Below are 18,571 nucleotides of genomic sequence, written 5' to 3'. Positions count from 1 at the left end.
GAGCACCGCTGCCGGCGGCTGCTTGTCGGGGCAGTCCGTACACTCGCCGGCGTCCAGCAGCGGACTGAAGTGGAGGTAGGGGCAGTCCGTACACTCGTCGGCTGCTTGTCGGGGCAGTCCGTACAGTCTGCAAAAAGCTTCTGCTCCTTAACTCTCGGAGGTTCTCCGTCCAGCGTTCATGATCAGGCCGGCGGTGGCCACCCCCCTAATAAGAACGAATTCAGTGATACCGTTTTTTCTCCCTCCGGCCGGCCCCGGCAAAAAATTTGGTTCAATTCCAAATCGTGCGCGCTGACCAGGTTCCTTCTAACCTTGGCTCCCCAAATCCTCCACACACACGGACACACCAGCTACGCAGCTATGGCGACGGCTCGCGCCGTCTTCTCCCGGGGGCGCACCCTCTGGCGGCGGTGGCGCCTTCTCCCGGGGGCGCACCCTCTGGCGTCGGCGGCGCCTTCTCCCGGGGGCGCACCCTCTCGCGGCGGCGGCGCCTTCTCCCGGGGGCGCACCCTCTCGCGGCGGCGGCGCCTTCTCCCGGGGGCGCACCCTCTCGCGGCGAGGCCTCCTTCTCCCGGGGACTCGCCCTCTCGCGGCGACGCCTCCTTCTCCCGGGGACTCGCCCTCTCGCGGCGACTCCTCCTCTGGCGCCCTCAAAGGCTCCTGCTCTGAATCCTGGTGACGCCCCTCTCCCTTAAGATTCGCAAGCAGCCTCCTTCAACATTTGTCCTCTGCAGTCTTGATAGGGTGTCTTGCTCTAATGGTTCTTGATTAGAGTGGGAGAAAACAAAGAAGCATGTCTTATGCATTGTAAATTTGTTGTGCAGTGGATTCATTGCATTGTAAATTTGACAGTACAGTGTCAATGTGACATGCACAAAGTTCAGAGCCATATCTTGCAATATATAGGGCATTGACTCAAAATAAGCGCTTACGATTAGAAGGCAGTCTGGCAGTGGGAATTACACTTTGATAATTTCTTTGAGTGTATTTAGCTCTACATGTGGAGGTACTCAAAGTTTTCTCTTATCTCTTGTCTGAAGGTTGTGATGAAGATAAGTAGCATTATAACTTGAGGTTATCTTGTCAAAAGAAATTGAGTTGCAAAAGATAAGTTGCACGATGAGTTAATTGTCTAAGTGATCTTGTTGCTAGTTGCTATGCGTAATTGTCTAAGTGCAAGTGATCTGGTGTAAGTGATTCGGCTACTAAGTAGCATGATAACTTAATTGTTTAAGCGATCTGGTTGCTGGTACTTGCTATTCTTAATTTTCTAAGTGCAAATTGATAGTTGATAAGTTGACATATGACGACTACTCGACGTTTGGTGGATGAGAGGCTCTCCTGTTTTAGCATGGCTGCTAGGTTGTCTATTAGCTCTTGATTGTCCTATAGAATGACCTCTTAGATACATGCTTTAATTTCAATTGTTTTGCAGGGATCTCCAATCTTTAATGTTTACTTGGACAACATCGAGAGTTCCTTCAGGACAACATTCAATGGAGTCAGACAATACTTCAAATTGATCCTCCAAAGAGACAATGTGCAACTCCCAGAGGGAAAATTGGTGACTCATCCCAAGGGTTGGATCATTTTAAGGATCAGCCCTTCGGCATCCTCTCATGTCTGCTCAGAGTCAGTATATGCACTGTACAGAACACATGATATGTACTTGGATAGCATCGTGGCAAAACAAGTTTGCTACAGGTTCAATGATCACGATCGTTCCATATCATTACCGAAGGAGTTACAGAAAGAGGTGTAACGCCCTCGATGCGGCTATAGCTCCCACGTGTCGAGGCATGACTTAGAGGTATAACCGCATTGAAAGCAATGTCGCAAGTCAGGCAATCATTACAACATCCCATGTAATATATAATAAAAGGGGGAGATAACATAGTTGGCTTACACTCGCCACGTCACATCAGAGTACATAAATAACATCCATCAAACAATCACTCATGGCCCGACTGCGGTGCCAAAACAGAAAAGACCCCCAACATGCGACAAGGTCCTGAATCGATAACCCCAACTAGGCACCACTACTGATCATCTGGAAAGGACACGTAGTATCGCTGAGAGTCCTCGTCGAACTCCCACCTGAGCTCGTAATCGTCAACTGGAGCAGAATCTCCTGGACCTGCATCTGGAGTTGTAGTATCTGTGAGCCACAGGGACTCAGCAATCTCACACCCACGCGATCAAGACTATTTAAGCTCATAGGAATGGATAAGGCAAATATATGTGGAGCTGCAGCAAGCGACTAACGTATGTGGTGGCTAACTTAAACGCAAAAGAGAGCGAGAAGAGAAGGCGAAGCACGAGCGAGAAGCTAAAGGAACATCCTGCGCAAGCATAACTCCAACACCGTGTCCACTTCCTGGATTCCGTCGAGAAGGGGCCATCACGGTAACACACACGGTTGATTCATTTTAATTAAGTTTAGTTCAAGTGATCTACAACCGGACATTAACAAATTCCCATCCGCCCATAACCGCGGGCACGGCTTTCGAAAGTTCAATCCCTGCAGGGGAGTCCCAACTTAGCCCATAACAAGCTCTCACGGTCAACGAAGGAATAGACCTCCACCCGAGACACACCGATCAGACTCGGCAACCCGGTACAACAAGACAATTCGACAGGTTAAAACAAGACCAGCAACACCGCCCGAATGTGCCGACAAATCCCGATAGGAGCTGCACATATCTCTTTCTCAGGGCACACTCAGATGAGCGCTCCATACAACTAAAACCAAACCTCGAGTTTCCCCGAGGGGGCGCTGCACAGGACTCTAGTTTGGACCAACGCTCAGAGGAGCACTGGCCCGGGGGGGTTAAAATAAGATGACCTTCGGGCTCCGGAAACCCAAGGGAAAAGAGGCTAGGTGGCAAACGGTAAAACCAATGTTGGGCATTGCTGGAAAAGCTTTAATCAAGGCGAACTATCAAGGGGTTCCCATTATAACCCAACCGCGTAAGGGACGCAACAATCCGGGAACATAACACCAATATGACGGAAACTAGGGCGGCAAGAGTGGAACAAAACACTAGGCGAGAGGCCGAGCCTTCCACCCTTTACCAAGTATATAGATGCATTAAGATAACATAGCAATATAATGATACCCCAACAAGCAATATAAATGTTCCAACAAGGAACGGCTCCAATCTTCACCTGCAACTAACAACGCTATAAGAAGGGCTGAGCAAAGCGGTAACATAGCCAATCAATGGTTTGCTAGGACAATGGTGGGTTAGAGGTTCAACATGGCAATTGGGAGGCTGACAAGCAAATGGTAGGCATCGTAGCATTGGCAAAGCAAAAGAGCGAGCAAACTAGCATAGCAAAGATAGTAGTGATTTCGAGGGTATGATCATCTTGCCTGCACAGTTGTCAGAGTTGACTGGATCCTCACAAGCAAACTCAACGGGCTCCTCGGTAGCGAACTCGTCTCCCGGCTCTACCCAACAAGACAAACAAGCAACAAGGATACAATCAACCACGGGCAAGACCAAGCAATATGATGAAATGACGATATGCTATGCGGGATGCGATGCGGGATGCAAAATGCAAGATATGACAGGAAATGCATGAACCTGGCATAAACTTGGAAAACCAAGTGTGCCACTGGATAGAGGGGATGAAATCGCTTGAAAACGATATAAAGATCATTGGAATCGGAGTTACGGTTTGGAAATGGCGAGCGTTTTAAGATACGACACCGGTCTGCGATTACAGCAAGTAGGCATCTAAATGCAACGAAATGAACATGCTACAGCCACCAAACATGAAAACAAAATACATGGCAGTGATGTACACAAGATGGTTGACAAAACACTAGCACTGAGCCATAGGCAAATTCATCCATTAGGAGGTTCAAACAAGCATGGCTAAAACGCAAATGCAAAACAGATTTCAGACTTAGTGAAATTAACACTAGTCTGAAATTTCAGATCACGATGCTCTCTTCGGAGCAGCAAAACAACATGATACAAAACCTGAACATGACAAGTAAGAACATGGCATGGAGCTACTCAACAAGCTTAATAAAACACCCAAAGTGACCTGGGGCCAAAAGGGTTCACAAAATACTCTACCGAGCTCACGAACATCGCTCGAACACAATCAGTTTTCAGACTTAGTGAAAACTGAGACATGCTGAAATTTAACTCACGAAGGCATGTAAACGAGCTCGATGCACTCACTACGGTGCAAGTCAAGGCAAGGAAAGCATATAACCAGCAAGAAGGTACAAAGTGCTAGCTACACATGGCAAGAACGAAGGCATAGCATGCATGGAACACTAACGGTAGCATCGGCGAAATCGCAAACAAGTTGACGATCTGCCCAGATTAACAACGAAGCAAAAGTTGAGCTCGATTGAGTCAACCCAGAGCACTCCACAAATGCCAAAAAAGACATGGATGGATAGAGCATAACTTAAATATCAAAACTCCCTTACTGATCATCCTCAAAAGAGGCACGGATCACTAGGAAACAAGCTGGACATATAGCATCATGAACTAAAATATCCCAGACTTAGTGAAAATCACTAAGTCCCTGAAATCTGCATTCTCAGGTACCTCTCTTCGCAAGCTTGCACAAGACAACACACACATCCTAAAAATGCATGGGTGGCACCTCTGGAAAGAAGACAAAATGCTTCACAATACATCCCAAAGGGGCACATTCATATCATGCACGGATTAAACATAGCAAAAATGACAAAAGTGCATGATGAACTAACGGTTCTGCAATTTAACTCACGAAGCCTCCTTCTAACAGCATTTTGGGTATCAAGATGACCTCAAATGCAAATGATGCAATGGAATGAAATGATGTACATGTCGAGGCGAAGATTTTGATATATCATATGTCCAAAACGGATCTACGGTTGCGGAGATACAAGCAGTCAAAGATAGCACAAAAATTAGGGTTTCGGGGGAGAGAGGTCAACCGAAAAATCCCAGATCCAGATCTGGATCGGGCACGGACTCCGAGGCGGCGGCGGTACTGTTCACCGGCGACGACGGGGAGGGAGGCAGCGGCCGGCGATGAGGGGACCGGAGGGCGGCGGCGAGGTTGCCGGGGCGGCGCCGGCGTGGAGGCGGGCGGCGCGCCGCCGGGGACGGCGAGGCGGCGGCGGCTGCTCCGGCCGGGGAGGCGCGGGGCCGGCGGCGGAGTCGGGCGCGGCGGCCCGGCGAGGCGACGAACGGCGGCGGGGCAGCGGCCGGAGGAGGAGAAGAAGGGCGGCGGCGCGCGGGCGCCTCTGGCCCGAGCGGTCGGCGGGGAGGGCCGGCCCCGGGCCCTCGCGGGCCGGCGATGTGGGCGCGGGCGCGGTGGCAGGAGGCCACGTGGCGGCTGGCGGCTGGCTGGGCGCGGCGGCGGACGTTGTCCGGCTCGCCCGGACACGTCCGTCGGCGCGGATCTGGCGGGGATGTTTTTTTTAGGGTTTCGGGGAGAGGGAGAGATCCGAAAACGGAGGGGTGTATATATAGGCATAGAGGGAGCTAGGAGAGTCCAAATGAGGTGCGGTTTTCGCCCACACGATCATGATCGAACGCTCTAGGACATGGAGCAGAGTTTGGTGGGTTTTGGGCCAAATTTGGGGGGTGTTGGGCTGCAACACACACGAGGCCTTTTCGGTCCCTCGGTTAACCGTTGGAGTATCAAACGAAGTCCAAATGACCCGAAACTTGACAGGCGGTCTACCGGTAGTAAACCAAGGCCGCTTGGCAAGTCTCGGTACAATCCGGAAATGTTTAATCCCCACACACGAAAGAAAGCTAGAAATGACCACCGGAGGAGAACGAAGCGCCGGAATGCAAAACGAACAACGGGGAAAAAGATCGAATGCATGAGATGAACATGTATGCAAATGCAATGCACGTGATGACATGATAAGAGATGCACGAAAAGAAAAACAACACACGGAGACAAAGACCCGAACCCGAGAAATAAATATAACTTAGCGCCAGGGACGGCAAGAGTTGGATACAAATATGGAAAGTATATCTGGGGCGTTACAACACTCCACCACTACGAAAAGATCTCGTCCCGAGATCTAGGACTGAAAGAACTCCGGGTACTCAGAACGGAGGTGATCCTCGCGTTCCCAGGTAGCTTCACGGTCGGAATGGTGTGACCACTTGACTTTGAGAAATTTGATTGACTTGTTGCGAGTCTTGCGTTCATTCTCTTCGAGAATAGCAACTGGGTGCTCACGATAGGAGAGATCTTCTTGGAGCTCAATGTCCTCGAAGTTGACGGTGCGATCAGGAGTCTTGAAGCACTTTCGAAGCTGAGAGACATGGAACACATCATGAACATTTGCAAAGTTTGAAGGAAGCTCGAGTTGATAGGCGAGGTCGCCTCTCTTGCTGACAATCTTGAAAGGTCCCACGTATCTAGGGGCAAGCTTCCCTTTGATACCGAAGCGACGAGCACCTTTCATGGGAGAGACGCGGAGGTAAACATGATCTCCGATCTCGAAAGCCAGATGACGGTGCTTACTATCATAGTAGCTCTTCTGGCGGGACTGGGCTGCTTTGAGGTTATCACGAATGACTTTGCACATATCTTCTGCTTCTGTGATTAAGTCATTACCCAGCAGCTGACGTTCACCGGTTTCAGACCAGTTGAGAGGGGTACGGCACTTCCTGCCATACAGAATTTCAAAGGGGGCCTTGCCTGAACTTGCTTGAAAGCTGTTGTTGTATGAGAATTCAGCATAAGGAAGACAATCCTCCCACTTCATGCCGAAAGAAATCACACAAGCCCTGAGCATATCTTCAAGAATTTGGTTGACACGCTCGACTTGACCGCTTGTTTGAGGATGAAAAGCTGTGCTGAAGCGGATGTTGGTGCCCATGGCTTTCTGAAAAGAATCCCAAAACTTGGAGGTAAAGATGCTGCCACGGTCTGAAGATATCACTTGAGGAATACCGTGCAGAGAGACAATGCGAGAGGTATAGAGTTCCGCCAATTGAGCTGCAGTGATCGACTCTTTGATAGGCAGGAAATGAGCCACTTTGGTGAGCTTGTCGATGACAACAAATATAGCATCATTGCCACGCTTGGACTTTGGAAACCCAGTCACGAAGTCCATTTCAATGTGGTCAAACTTCCATTCTGGAATGGCAAGAGGTTGGAGGAGACCAGCTGGCCTTTGGTGTTCTGCCTTCACTCTTCTGCAGACATCACATTCGTTCACGAATTGAGCGATCTCGCGCTTCATTCGAGTCCACCAATAAGCTTGCTTGAGGTCCTGATACATCTTCGTACTACCAGGGTGGATGGAGAGGAGAGAGTTGTGAGCCTCGTTCATGATCACCTTACGAAGTTCACCTTTGGGCACAACAATTCGATCCTCGAAGAAGAGAGTGTCCTTGTCATCAAGTCGGTAGCACTTGTACTTGGACTGACTCTTTGCAATACCAATCTTCACCTTCTTCACCATAGCATCAAGAAGTTGGGCTTGGCGAATCTGGTCTTCTAGGGTAGGAGAGACTTGAAGGTTGGCGAGGAAACCTTGAGGAACAACTTGCAGATTAAGTTTGCGGAAAACTTCACAAAGCTCGGGTTGATAAGGCTTGAGAATCAGACTGTTGCAATATGCTTTTCTGCTCAAAGCGTCAGCAATCACATTAGCCTTGCCTGGAGTATACTCGATACTCGGATTGTACTCTTGAATCATCTCGACCCATCGAGTCTGCCTGAGGTTGAGATTAGGCTGAGTGAAGATGTACTTGAGACTCTTGTGATCAGTGAAAATATCCACTTTTCTTCCCAATAGAAGATGTCTCCAAGTCAACAACGCGTGCACAACTGCCGCCAACTCAAGATCATGAGTGGGGTAGTTCTTCTCATTAGGTTTCAACTGGCGAGAGGTATAAGCAACAACTTTCTTCTCTTGCATCAGTACAGCACCGAGACCTTGGAGAGAGGCATCACAAAAGACCTCGTACGGCTTGGTTTCATCAGGCGGAGTCAGAACTGGAGCAGTGATCAATTTCTCTTTCAAAGAGTTGAAAGCACTATCACACTCCGGAGACCAAACGTACTTGACGTGCTTCTGAAGAAGATTTGAGAGAGGCTTGGCGATCTTAGAAAAGTTTTCAACGAATCTTCTGCAATAGCTTGCGAGACCGAGGAAACTGCGGAGTTGCTTCACGTTCTGAGGAGGTTCCCAATTCACAATTGCGGACACCTTCTCAGGATTCACGGAAATGCCCTTGGCAGAGATGATATGACCAAGATAAAGAACCTCATCGAGCCAAAATTCACACTTGGAGAACTTGGCGTAGAACTGATGTTCTCTGAGCTTGTCAAGAACCAAACGCAAGTGCTTGGCATGATCTTTCTTGTTCTTCGAGAAAACTAGAATGTCGTCGAGATAGACCAAAACGAATTCATTGGTGTAGGGGTTGAAGATGAAGTTCATCATGCGAGAGAACGTCGGAGGAGCGTTGGCGAGGCCAAAAGACATGACGGTGTATTCATATGAACCAAAGCTTGTCCTGAACGCCGTCTTGGGAATATCTTGCTCACGAATACGAATCTGATGATAACCCATACGGAGATCAAGCTTGGAGAATACTTGAGCACCCTTGAGTTGTTCGAACAGCTCATTGATGTTGGGAAGTGGGTATTTGTTCTTGATGGTCTTCTTTTTTACTGGACGGTAATCAACACAAAGTCGACTCGATCCATCCTTCTTCTTCACAAAAAGAACACCACAACCCCACGGAGAAGTACTAGGCCGGATGAGACCCAATCTTTCTTGCTCATCGAGTTGTTTCTTCAACTCCTTCAACTCTTCGGGGCCGAGCTTGTAGGGACGTTTGCACACAGGTTCCGTACCGGGCTCAAGTTCAATAACAAATTCAACCGGCCGGTTTGGAGGCATCCCTGGAAGTTCTTCTGGAAAGACGTCTTGATATTCGCAAACGACAGGAATTTGCGAAATAGCATCCAATTCACCCTTCTCATTGAGAGAAAACAACCGGATGGAATTATCCCGAGCGGCAAAGACAATGACATCCTCAGACGAATGAGTCAATTGAATCTGCCTGGCAGCACAGTCAAGATGTGCCTTGTGCTTAGAAAGCCAATCCATTCCGAGAATAAGATCAATATCCGAGTTACCGAGAACAATTGGGGAAGAAAGGAACTTGTAGTCACCCAATGTGATAGTAACCTCAGGGACGCAGGTGTTAGCTGTCATCTGCTTGCCTGGTGACACAATTTGCAAGGAACTTTGCAGATACTGATAATCACACTCATACTTTGATGCAAAAGGTTTGGAAATAAAGCAATGCGATGCACCTGTGTCAAAAAGAACTTTTGTAGGAACATCGTTAACAAGAAGGTTACCCAAGATCACATCTGAAGAATCCTCTGCCTGAGCTGCATTCACCATATTGACCTTGGCGTGCTTGGGATTGTGCTTGACCACAGCTGTACTTGCCGATCTGACAGGAGGAGGAGGAGGAAGACGCCTCTGGTTGGTACACTTGTTGGCATAGTGACCCTTCTGTTGGCACTTGTTGCACGTGACCTCTGAAAGCGGACGGTGATACGGAGCACTCGATCTTGGAGCTTGAGATGAAGACTTGTTCTGAAAGCCTGGGTTGGGTGGGTGGGAGAAACCACTGCCACCTTTGCTCTTCTGCTGATACGGCTGACGGAACGGAGGAGGAGGAAGCCAATACTTCTGCTGCTTGACCACTTGAGTAGAGGAAGAAGGAGTAACATCTCTGGCACGCTTCCTGGAAGCATCACATCTCATCTGAGCAGCTTCTTGCTTCAGTGCCATGTTGTAGAACTCATCGTATCTCAACGGCTCAAAGAGAACAAGAGCGAGCTGAATTTCCTCACGAAGACCACCCCTGAACTGATAGATCATACTCTTCTCATCAGGAACATCCTGCTTGGCAAAACGGGCGAGCTTCTGGAACAACTTGTTGTAGTCATAGACAGACAAAGAGCCTTGCTTCAGATTGCGGAATTCCTGACGCTTACTCTCAACCACACTTTGAGGGATGTGATGAGCGCGGAAATCTTGACGGAAATCGTCCCAAGTGATTAGACGTCCACCTCTGGAATCCTTGTACCGCTGGAACCACTCTGCAGCCTGATCTTTGAGCTGGAAAGAAGCGAACTTGACGAAATCTTCAGGCCTGACGTTGCTACATTCAAAATGCTTGCCCAGATCCACTAGCCAATCGTCAGCATCGGTAGCCTCAACACAACCGCTGAACGTCTTTGGGCTATTAGCAAGGAACTGGTTCAGAGTAGCAAAGTGGTGTTGATTATGGCCTTGATTCCCTTGACTGCCTTGATTGCGCTCTTGAAGGATTTGCATGATCAACTGTGTGTTTGCATTAGTAGCGGCCATCACAGCTTGCCATGCTTCCGGAGGAGGCGGAGGTGGAGGCGGATTAGGATTCGGAGTCGTGCGCGTTGGAGGAGCCATCCTGAAGAGGTTGACCACCATTAGCACATAGATAGACAACAATATAGAAGCTGAATCCAACGGAATGAAAATTGCAACATATAGTCTTCACATTCGAACAAAATGAACGAATGCATTCCTCCTCAAATGGTCACATATCCATAAATTGAGAAGCCACGAAGAATTACGGTAGAGAAATAAATCAACAAGGTACGGATCAAGAACGAATAATCGGTAAGAAATCCCAATCTCAAACCAATATCCGTGGAAGAAGAACTAGAGCTACTAGAATTCCCACCTATGAAACTCCCGAACCTTTCCGGTTATGCAATCAGGTGTTGGGGATACAGGGGAAGCACAATATCTCACCCAAACTAGCAAATCCTACATCCAGCTGTATCCATCCTTCAACACATAACCAAGAAAACTTCGGAAACCATCTACCTCAACCTTCGAAAAGCATCCGTTATACAAGTTATGGCGATACTCCCGAACTCCCGCCCCAGTACTGGGTGGCGTCGAGGTTATCTCACCAACGGACTGTATAAAAGAGATTTTCGATGTCGGCGAACATATCTCAAGTATACCAGAATTGCAACGATAAAATTGTGACGACAACACCTCGGAGCTCAACTCCCCGGGACACTGCCACAACCCCTAAAGACAGGAGGCACCAAGAACAATGTTCTCGTCACAAAACCATCGGAACAAAACCAAGATACTCGCGTGATCCTAAAAAAAAATTTAGTGAAATTTTAGAAGAGAAGAGTCAAAACTCTACGTCAGGATGCCTTACCAGAGCGATGAGGAGACTGGGAAGTAAAAAGAATTCCTAAGCTCTCCGATATATAATTCCTAAGGACTCAAAACATTTTTCTAGACACAACTCGGCTGCTAAAAACGATCAAGCAATGGGGCTCCTAAGGTCGGGGAAGGCTCTGATTACCAACTTGTAACGCCCTCGATGCGGCTATAGCTCCCACGTGTCGAGGCACGACTTAGAGGTATAACCGCATTGAAAGCAATGTCGCAAGTCAGGCAATCATTACAACATCCCATGTAATATATAATAAAAGGGGGAGATAACATAGTTGGCTTACACTCGCCACGTCACATCATAGTACATAAATAACATCCATCAAACAATCACTCATGGCCCGACTGCGGTGCCAAAACAGAAAAGACCCCCAACATGCGACAAGGTCCTGAATCGATAACCCCAACTAGGCACCACTACTGATCATCTGGAAAGGACACGTAGTATCGCTGAGAGTCCTCGTCGAACTCCCACCTGAGCTCGTAATCGTCAACTGGAGCAGAATCTCCTGGACCTGCATCTGGAGTTGTAGTATCTGTGAGCCACAGGGACTCAGCAATCTCACACCCACGCGATCAAGACTATTTAAGCTCATAGGAATGGATAAGGCAAATATATGTGGAGCTGCAGCAAGCGACTAACGTATGTGGTGGCTAACTTAAACGCAAAAGAGAGTGAGAAGAGAAGGCGAAGCACGAGCGAGAAGCTAAAGGAACATCCTGCGCAAGCATAACTCCAACACCGTGTCCACTTCCTGGACTCCGCCGAGAAGGGGCCATCACGGTAACACACACGGTTGATTCATTTTAATTAAGTTTAGTTCAAGTGATCTACAACCGGACATTAACAAATTCCCATCCGCCCATAACCGCGGGCACGGCTTTCGAAAGTTCAATCCCTGCAGGGGAGTCCCAACTTAGCCCATAACAAGCTCTCACGGTCAACGAAGGAATAGACCTCCACCCGAGACACACCGATCAGACTCGGCAACCCGGTACAACAAGACAATTCGACAGGTTAAAACAAGACCAGCAACACCGCCCGAATGTGCCGACAAATCCCGATAGGAGCTGCACATATCTCTTTCTCAGGGCACACTCAGATGAGCGCTCCATACAACTAAAACCAAACCTCGAGTTTCCCCGAGGGGGCGCTGCACAGGACTCTAGTTTGGACCAACGCTCAGAGGAGCACTGGCCCGGGGGGGGGGGTTAAAATAAGATGACCTTCGGGCTCCGGAAACCCAAGGGAAAAGAGGCTAGGTGGCAAACGGTAAAACCAATGTTGGGCATTGCTGGAAAAGCTTTAATCAAGGCAAACTATCAAGGGGTTCCCATTATAACCCAACCCCGTAAGGGACGCAACAATCCGGGAACATAACACCGATATGACGGAAACTAGGGCGGCAAGAGTGGAATAAAACACTAGGCGAGAGGCCGAGCCTTCCACCCTTTACCAAGTATATAGATGCATTAAGATAACATAGCAATATAATGATACCCCAACAAGCAATATAAATGTTCCAACAAGGAACGGCTCCAATCTTCACCTGCAACTAACAACGCTATAAGAAGGGCTGAGCAAAGCGGTAACATAGCCAATCAATGGTTTGCTAGGACAATGGTGGGTTAGAGGTTCAACATGGCAATTGGGAGGCTGACAAGCAAATGGTAGGCATCGTAGCATTGGCAAAGCAAAAGAGCGAGCAAACTAGCATAGCAAAGATAGTAGTGATTTCGAGGGTATGATCATCTTGCCTGCACAGTTGTCAGAGTTGACTGGATCCTCACAAGCAAACTCAACGGGCTCCTCGGTAGCGAACTCGTCTCCCGGCTCTACCCAACAAGACAAACAAGCAACAAGGATACAATCAACCACGGGCAAGACCAAGCAATATGATGAAATGACGATATGCTATGCGGGATGCGATGCGGGATGCAAAATGCAAGATATGACAGGAAATGCATGAACCTGGCATCAACTTGGAAAACCAAGTGTGCCACTGGATAGAGGGGATGAAATCGCTTGAAAACGATATAAAGATCATTGGAATCGGAGTTACGGTTTGGAAATGGCGAGCGTTTTAAGATACGACACCGGTCTGCGATTACAGCAAGTAGGCATCTAAATGCAACGAAATGAACATGCTACAGCCACCAAACATGAAAACAAAATACATGGCAGTGATGTACACAAGATGGTTGACAAAACACTAGCACTGAGCCATAGGCAAATTCATCCATTAGGAGGTTCAAACAAGCATGGCTAAAACGCAAATGCAAAACAGATTTCAGACTTAGTGAAATTAACACTAGTCTGAAATTTCAGATCACGACGCTCTCTTCGGAGCAGCAAAACAACATGATACAAAACCTGAACATGACAAGTAATAACATGGCATGGAGCTACTCAACAAGCTTAATAAAACACCCAAAGTGACCTGGGGCCAAAAGGGTTCACAAAATACTCTACCGAGCTCACGAACATCGCTCGAACACAATCAGTTTTCAGACTTAGTGAAAACTGAGACATGCTGAAATTTAACTCACGAAGGCATGTAAACGAGCTCGATGCACTCACTACGGTGCAAGTCAAGGCAAGGAAAGCATATAACCAGCAAGAAGGCACAAAGTGCTAGCTACACATGGCAAGAACGAAGGCATAGCATGCATGGAACACTAACGGTAGCATCGGCGAAATCGCAAACAAGTTGACGATCTGCCCAGATTAAGAACGAAGCAAAAGTTGAGCTCGATTGAGTCAACCCAGAGCACTCCACAAATGCCAACAAAGACATGGATGGATATAGCATAACTTAAATATCAAAACTCCCTTACTGATCATCCTCAAAAGAGGCACGGATCACTAGGAAACAAGCTGGACATATAGCATCATGAACTAAAATATCCCAGACTTAGTGAAAATCACTAAGTCCCTGAAATCTGCATTCTCAGGTACCTCTCTTCGCAAGCTTGCACAAGACAACACACACATCCTAAAAATGCATGGGTGGCACCTCTGGAAAGAAGACAAAATGCTTCACAATACATCCAAAAGGGGCACAGGCATATCATGCACGGATTAAACATAGCAAAAATGACAAAAGTGCATGATGAACTAACGGTTCTGCAATTTAACTCACGAAGCCTCCTTCTAACAGCATTTTGGGTATCAAGATGACCTCAAATGTAAATGATGCAATGGAATGAAATGATGTACATGTCGAGGCGAAGATTTTGATATATCATATGTCCAAAACGGATCTACGGTTGCGGAGATACAAGCAGTCAAAGTTAGCACGAAAATTAGGATTTCGGGGGAGAGAGGTCAACCGAAAAATCCCAGATCCAGATCTGGATCGGGCACGGACTCCGAGGCGGCGGCGGTACTGTTCACCGGCGACGACGGGGAGGGAGGCAGCGGCCGGCGATGAGGGGACCGGAGGGCGGCGACGAGGTTGCCGGGGCGGCGCCGGCGTGGAGGCGGGCGGCGCGGCGGCGGCTGCTCCGGCCGGGGAGGCGCGGGGCCGGCGGCGGAGTCGGGCGCGGCGGCCCGGCGAGGCGACGAACGGCGGCGGGGCAGCGGCCGGAGGAGGAGAAGAAGGGCGGCGGCGCGCGGGCGCCTCTGGCCCGAGCGGTCGGCGGGGAGGGCCGGCCCCGGGCCCTCGCGGGCCGGCGATGTGGGCGCGGGCGCGGTGGCAGGAGGCCACGTGGCGGCTGGCGGCTGGCTGGGCGCGGCGGCGGACGTTGTCCGGCTCGCCCGGACACGTCCGTCGGCGCGGATCTGGCGGGGATGTTTTTTTTTTTAGGGTTTCGGGGAGAGGGAGAGATCCGAAAACGGAGGGGTGTATATATAGGCATAGAGGGAGCTAGGAGAGTCCAAATGAGGTGCGGTTTTCGCCCACACGATCGTGATCGAACGCTCTAGGACATGGAGCAGAGTTTGGTGGGTTTTGGGCCAAATTTGGGGGGTGTTGGGCTGCAACACACACGAGGCCTTTTCGGTCCCTCGGTTAACCGTTGGAGTATCAAACGAAGTCCAAATGACCCGAAACTTGACAGGCGGTCTACCGGTAGTAAACCAAGGCCGCTTGGCATGTCTCGGTCCAATCCGGAAATGTTTAATCCCCACACACGAAAGAAAGCTAGAAATGACCACCGGAGGAGAACGAAGCGCCGGAATGCAAAACGGACAACGGGGAAAAAGATCGAATGCATGAGATGAACATGTATGCAAATGCAATGCACGTGATGACATGATAAGAGATGCACGAAAAGAAAAACAACACACGGAGACAAAGACCCGAACCCGAGAAATAAATATAACTTAGCGCCAGGGACGGCAAGAGTTGGATACAAATATGGAAAGTATATCTGGGGCGTTACAAGAGGGTACACTCATAATGGCAAAGATGTCAAATTACTCTAATTTGGGTTTTAATCCCAAAGCACATAACCAGATAACCGTCGGAGATGATGTTATTAGAAGACATTACCAGGTGCTCTTAGGGATTGCTAATATGGATCTGTCTCAGGAAGGAAATGTTGACATCAGCTTGAAACAGACCCTTCTCTTCTTTGTTCTGCTAGCCGAAGCACTACGGTTTCCCGAGCTCGAAAAGTGGTTACTGAATATCTTGGCAAAGAAGTTGGAAATGTCAGTCCCGGTTAGTATAACCAAACTCTTCAACAGTTGGGGAACGCTCTCCAAGATTCTTCATAAAGGCAGAGAAAATTTCAGCATTGGCAATATTACTGTTGAGCTGCTGAAGAGTAACTGTAAAACATATGATGATGTATGTTCCATATTGGGAATAGCGAACAAAATTAACTTGAGAAAATTGGAGAAAAAGAAGAAGAAGAAGAACAGGCTCTAAGGCAAGCATTTTCTTTCTTTACTTCATTGGAAATTCGAAATACTTGTCACATGCAGTACTGCTTTACTTGACAATAGCACTGTTTTCTTCAACAGTAGGGGATGTTTATTGTGCTTCTACCTCGCTTTGCAGGTCATCATAGATGTTACAGAGCTGGTCCATATTTAGCTGTTGAGCAAGGCCTTCAGCAGGCATGTTAATAATGTTGAGCTTCGTCTCTCTATATAGCGTCTGTCCGTCTTGAGTCTACATAGGTACAGCTTCTGAATCATCCATGCTGCTGCTTCAAAGTGCAAAGCTTTGTCATTCAGAAATATGGGCCAGCTTTATAGTGTCTCGATATCTGTCTGTAGTGTTTAACAATCACTGTGCCTTTATAGTGTACTAGTAAGTGTTCAACATCGTTTGTCTGGATAGTGTCTCGATATCTGTCTGTAGTGTTTAACAACCACTGTGCAAATGTATACATTGCATAACTTGGAGATAGATATATGTTACATGCTAGCCCGGTCTCCATCTATTTGTACCTAACCATGGAATCTCTTTCCCTTAACTCTCATATTGCTGTATATTCTGTAAATGATAGCCAAAGCTGCAAAGTTTGAAATTATAACTGGGATTGTTCCAAATAAGATTCCTGGAGGCTTGGTTAGTCTGCAATATGCGAATGACACGATCTTGTTCCTAGAGCCAAACCCTCGAAATGCTAGGAATATTAAATGGCTGCTTTCTTGTTTTAATCACCTATCTGGCATGAAAATTAATTATGATAAATGTGATTTGGTGACTGTCAATCTGGGGGAGGATGTTGCTAAACAACTCTCACAAAGTTTTTGTTGTAGGTTGGGAGATTTTCCCGCGACACTTCTTACCTCCTGGATGATCTGGAAGCACCACAACGATTGCGTCTTCAACGACGCACGCCCTTCCATCCGGACGCTAGTTCACGGCATCAAGGAGGAGGCCAAACTTTGGGCTACGGCAGGCGCTGCTGGACTCAGAGTAGTCTTGCACCCGACCTGGGACGTGCACTAGCTCATGTCCCCTGACTGTAATTTGCCTCCTAGGAGGACTGTAACATAAAACACTCTTTCTTTTCAATACAATGAAACGCAAAGCTTTTGCGTTTTCCCGGAAAAAAAGTATTTGGGAGTGCCTTTGCACTATCTAAACTTAGAAGAGAAGACCTCCAACCAATCATAGATAAGATCATTAAGAAAATCTGTGGGTGGAGAGGGAGACTTCTGAGTTATGAAGCTAAAATAATTTTGTTGCAGACTTGTATTGCTAGTATACCAATGTATTTGATGTCTTTTATCAAATTCCTTAAATGGGCTATCAAAGCCATTACTTCACAAATGGCCCACTTTTTTTGGGGCAACTTTGTGGTTAATCACAAATACCATTTAGCTAAACTGGGGACTTGTGTCCCAGAAAAAGATTTTTGGCGGTTTGGGCGTCCCTAATTTGAGGGAGTTTAATTTAGCTTTATTAGCCTCTTGGGTTAAAAGATTTTTCTGTGTTAAGGAAAAAAGCTGGATCACTTTGGTTAGCCATACGTACAATACTTCTAAGCCAAATCTTCTGTGGACTAGAACTAATACTGGATCTCCCTTTTGGAAAGATGTGACTAGAGCTTCTGCTGCTGTTTAGATGGGTTCTTTAGATGGGTTCTGGGGAATGGGAAGCACATCAGCTTCTGGCATGACATCTGGGCTGGTGAGTGCACCTTGAAAACCCAGTTTTGGGAGGTGTTTGACCTCTGTCAACAACAGAACTGTTGTGTGGCAGAGGTTTGGGATGGCTGCGAGCTTATCACTTTGAGAAGATGTGTAGGACATGCCTTCTTGACTAAAAGGGATGAATTACTGGCTGTTCTTTCCAACTATCCTCTTAGTGATGAATCTGATAGGCCTGTGTATATATTTCAATCATCTGGTGAATTTTCTGCTAGCTCCTTCTATAATACCATCAACCGGGGGGGGGGGGTCTACTTTGTGGAAACATTTCTGGAAAATTGTAGTCCCCCGTAGAGATCTTGACTAAACGACGACATGTTGATGATCTTATGTGTTTATTCTGTAGTGAGTTAGAGTCAGTCCAGCACCTGTTCTTTGACTGTTTTATGGCCCAGGAAGTTGGCAAAGTTATTTCTGAGGTGTTTAATTTTCAAGTTCCGCACAATATGGATGAGTTAGCTGAACTTTGGAAAGTTGATAATAAGAAATCTGTGAGTAACATCTCCTGTGTTGCTGTACTGTGGACCTTATGGACCACTGGAAATGATTTGTGTTTTCAGGGTTCAGCTTGGACAAGTGTCAAAAATCTGTTGGGGAAAACAAGTGTTTTGATCCATGAATGGAAGATTCTGTGTAAAGGAAGTCAATTGGTACTGCTGCAACGCTATGTACTACTTCTAGACCGTCGA

The 18,571-nt window shown here is 47.6% G+C and overlaps 1 long non-coding RNA gene across 1 annotated transcript; it reads left to right on the top strand.

Annotated features, from left to right (window-relative positions):
- The first annotated feature begins 284 nt into the window (after nt 1-284).
- LOC119319490 lies at nt 285-16,139 on the top strand. Its single transcript, XR_005154496.1, has 3 exons — nt 285-675; nt 1,436-1,756; nt 15,658-16,139. It is a non-coding gene; the product is annotated as an uncharacterized LOC119319490 (long non-coding RNA).
- The last annotated feature ends 2,432 nt before the right edge of the window (nt 16,140-18,571 follow it).

This window comes from Triticum dicoccoides, chromosome 6A (genome assembly GCF_002162155.2).
Source record: "Triticum dicoccoides isolate Atlit2015 ecotype Zavitan chromosome 6A, WEW_v2.0, whole genome shotgun sequence".
NCBI lineage: Eukaryota > Viridiplantae > Streptophyta > Magnoliopsida > Poales > Poaceae > Triticum > Triticum dicoccoides.
The sequence above is the reverse complement of the archived record's forward strand: the minus strand, read 5'-3'. Positions and strand labels throughout refer to the sequence as shown.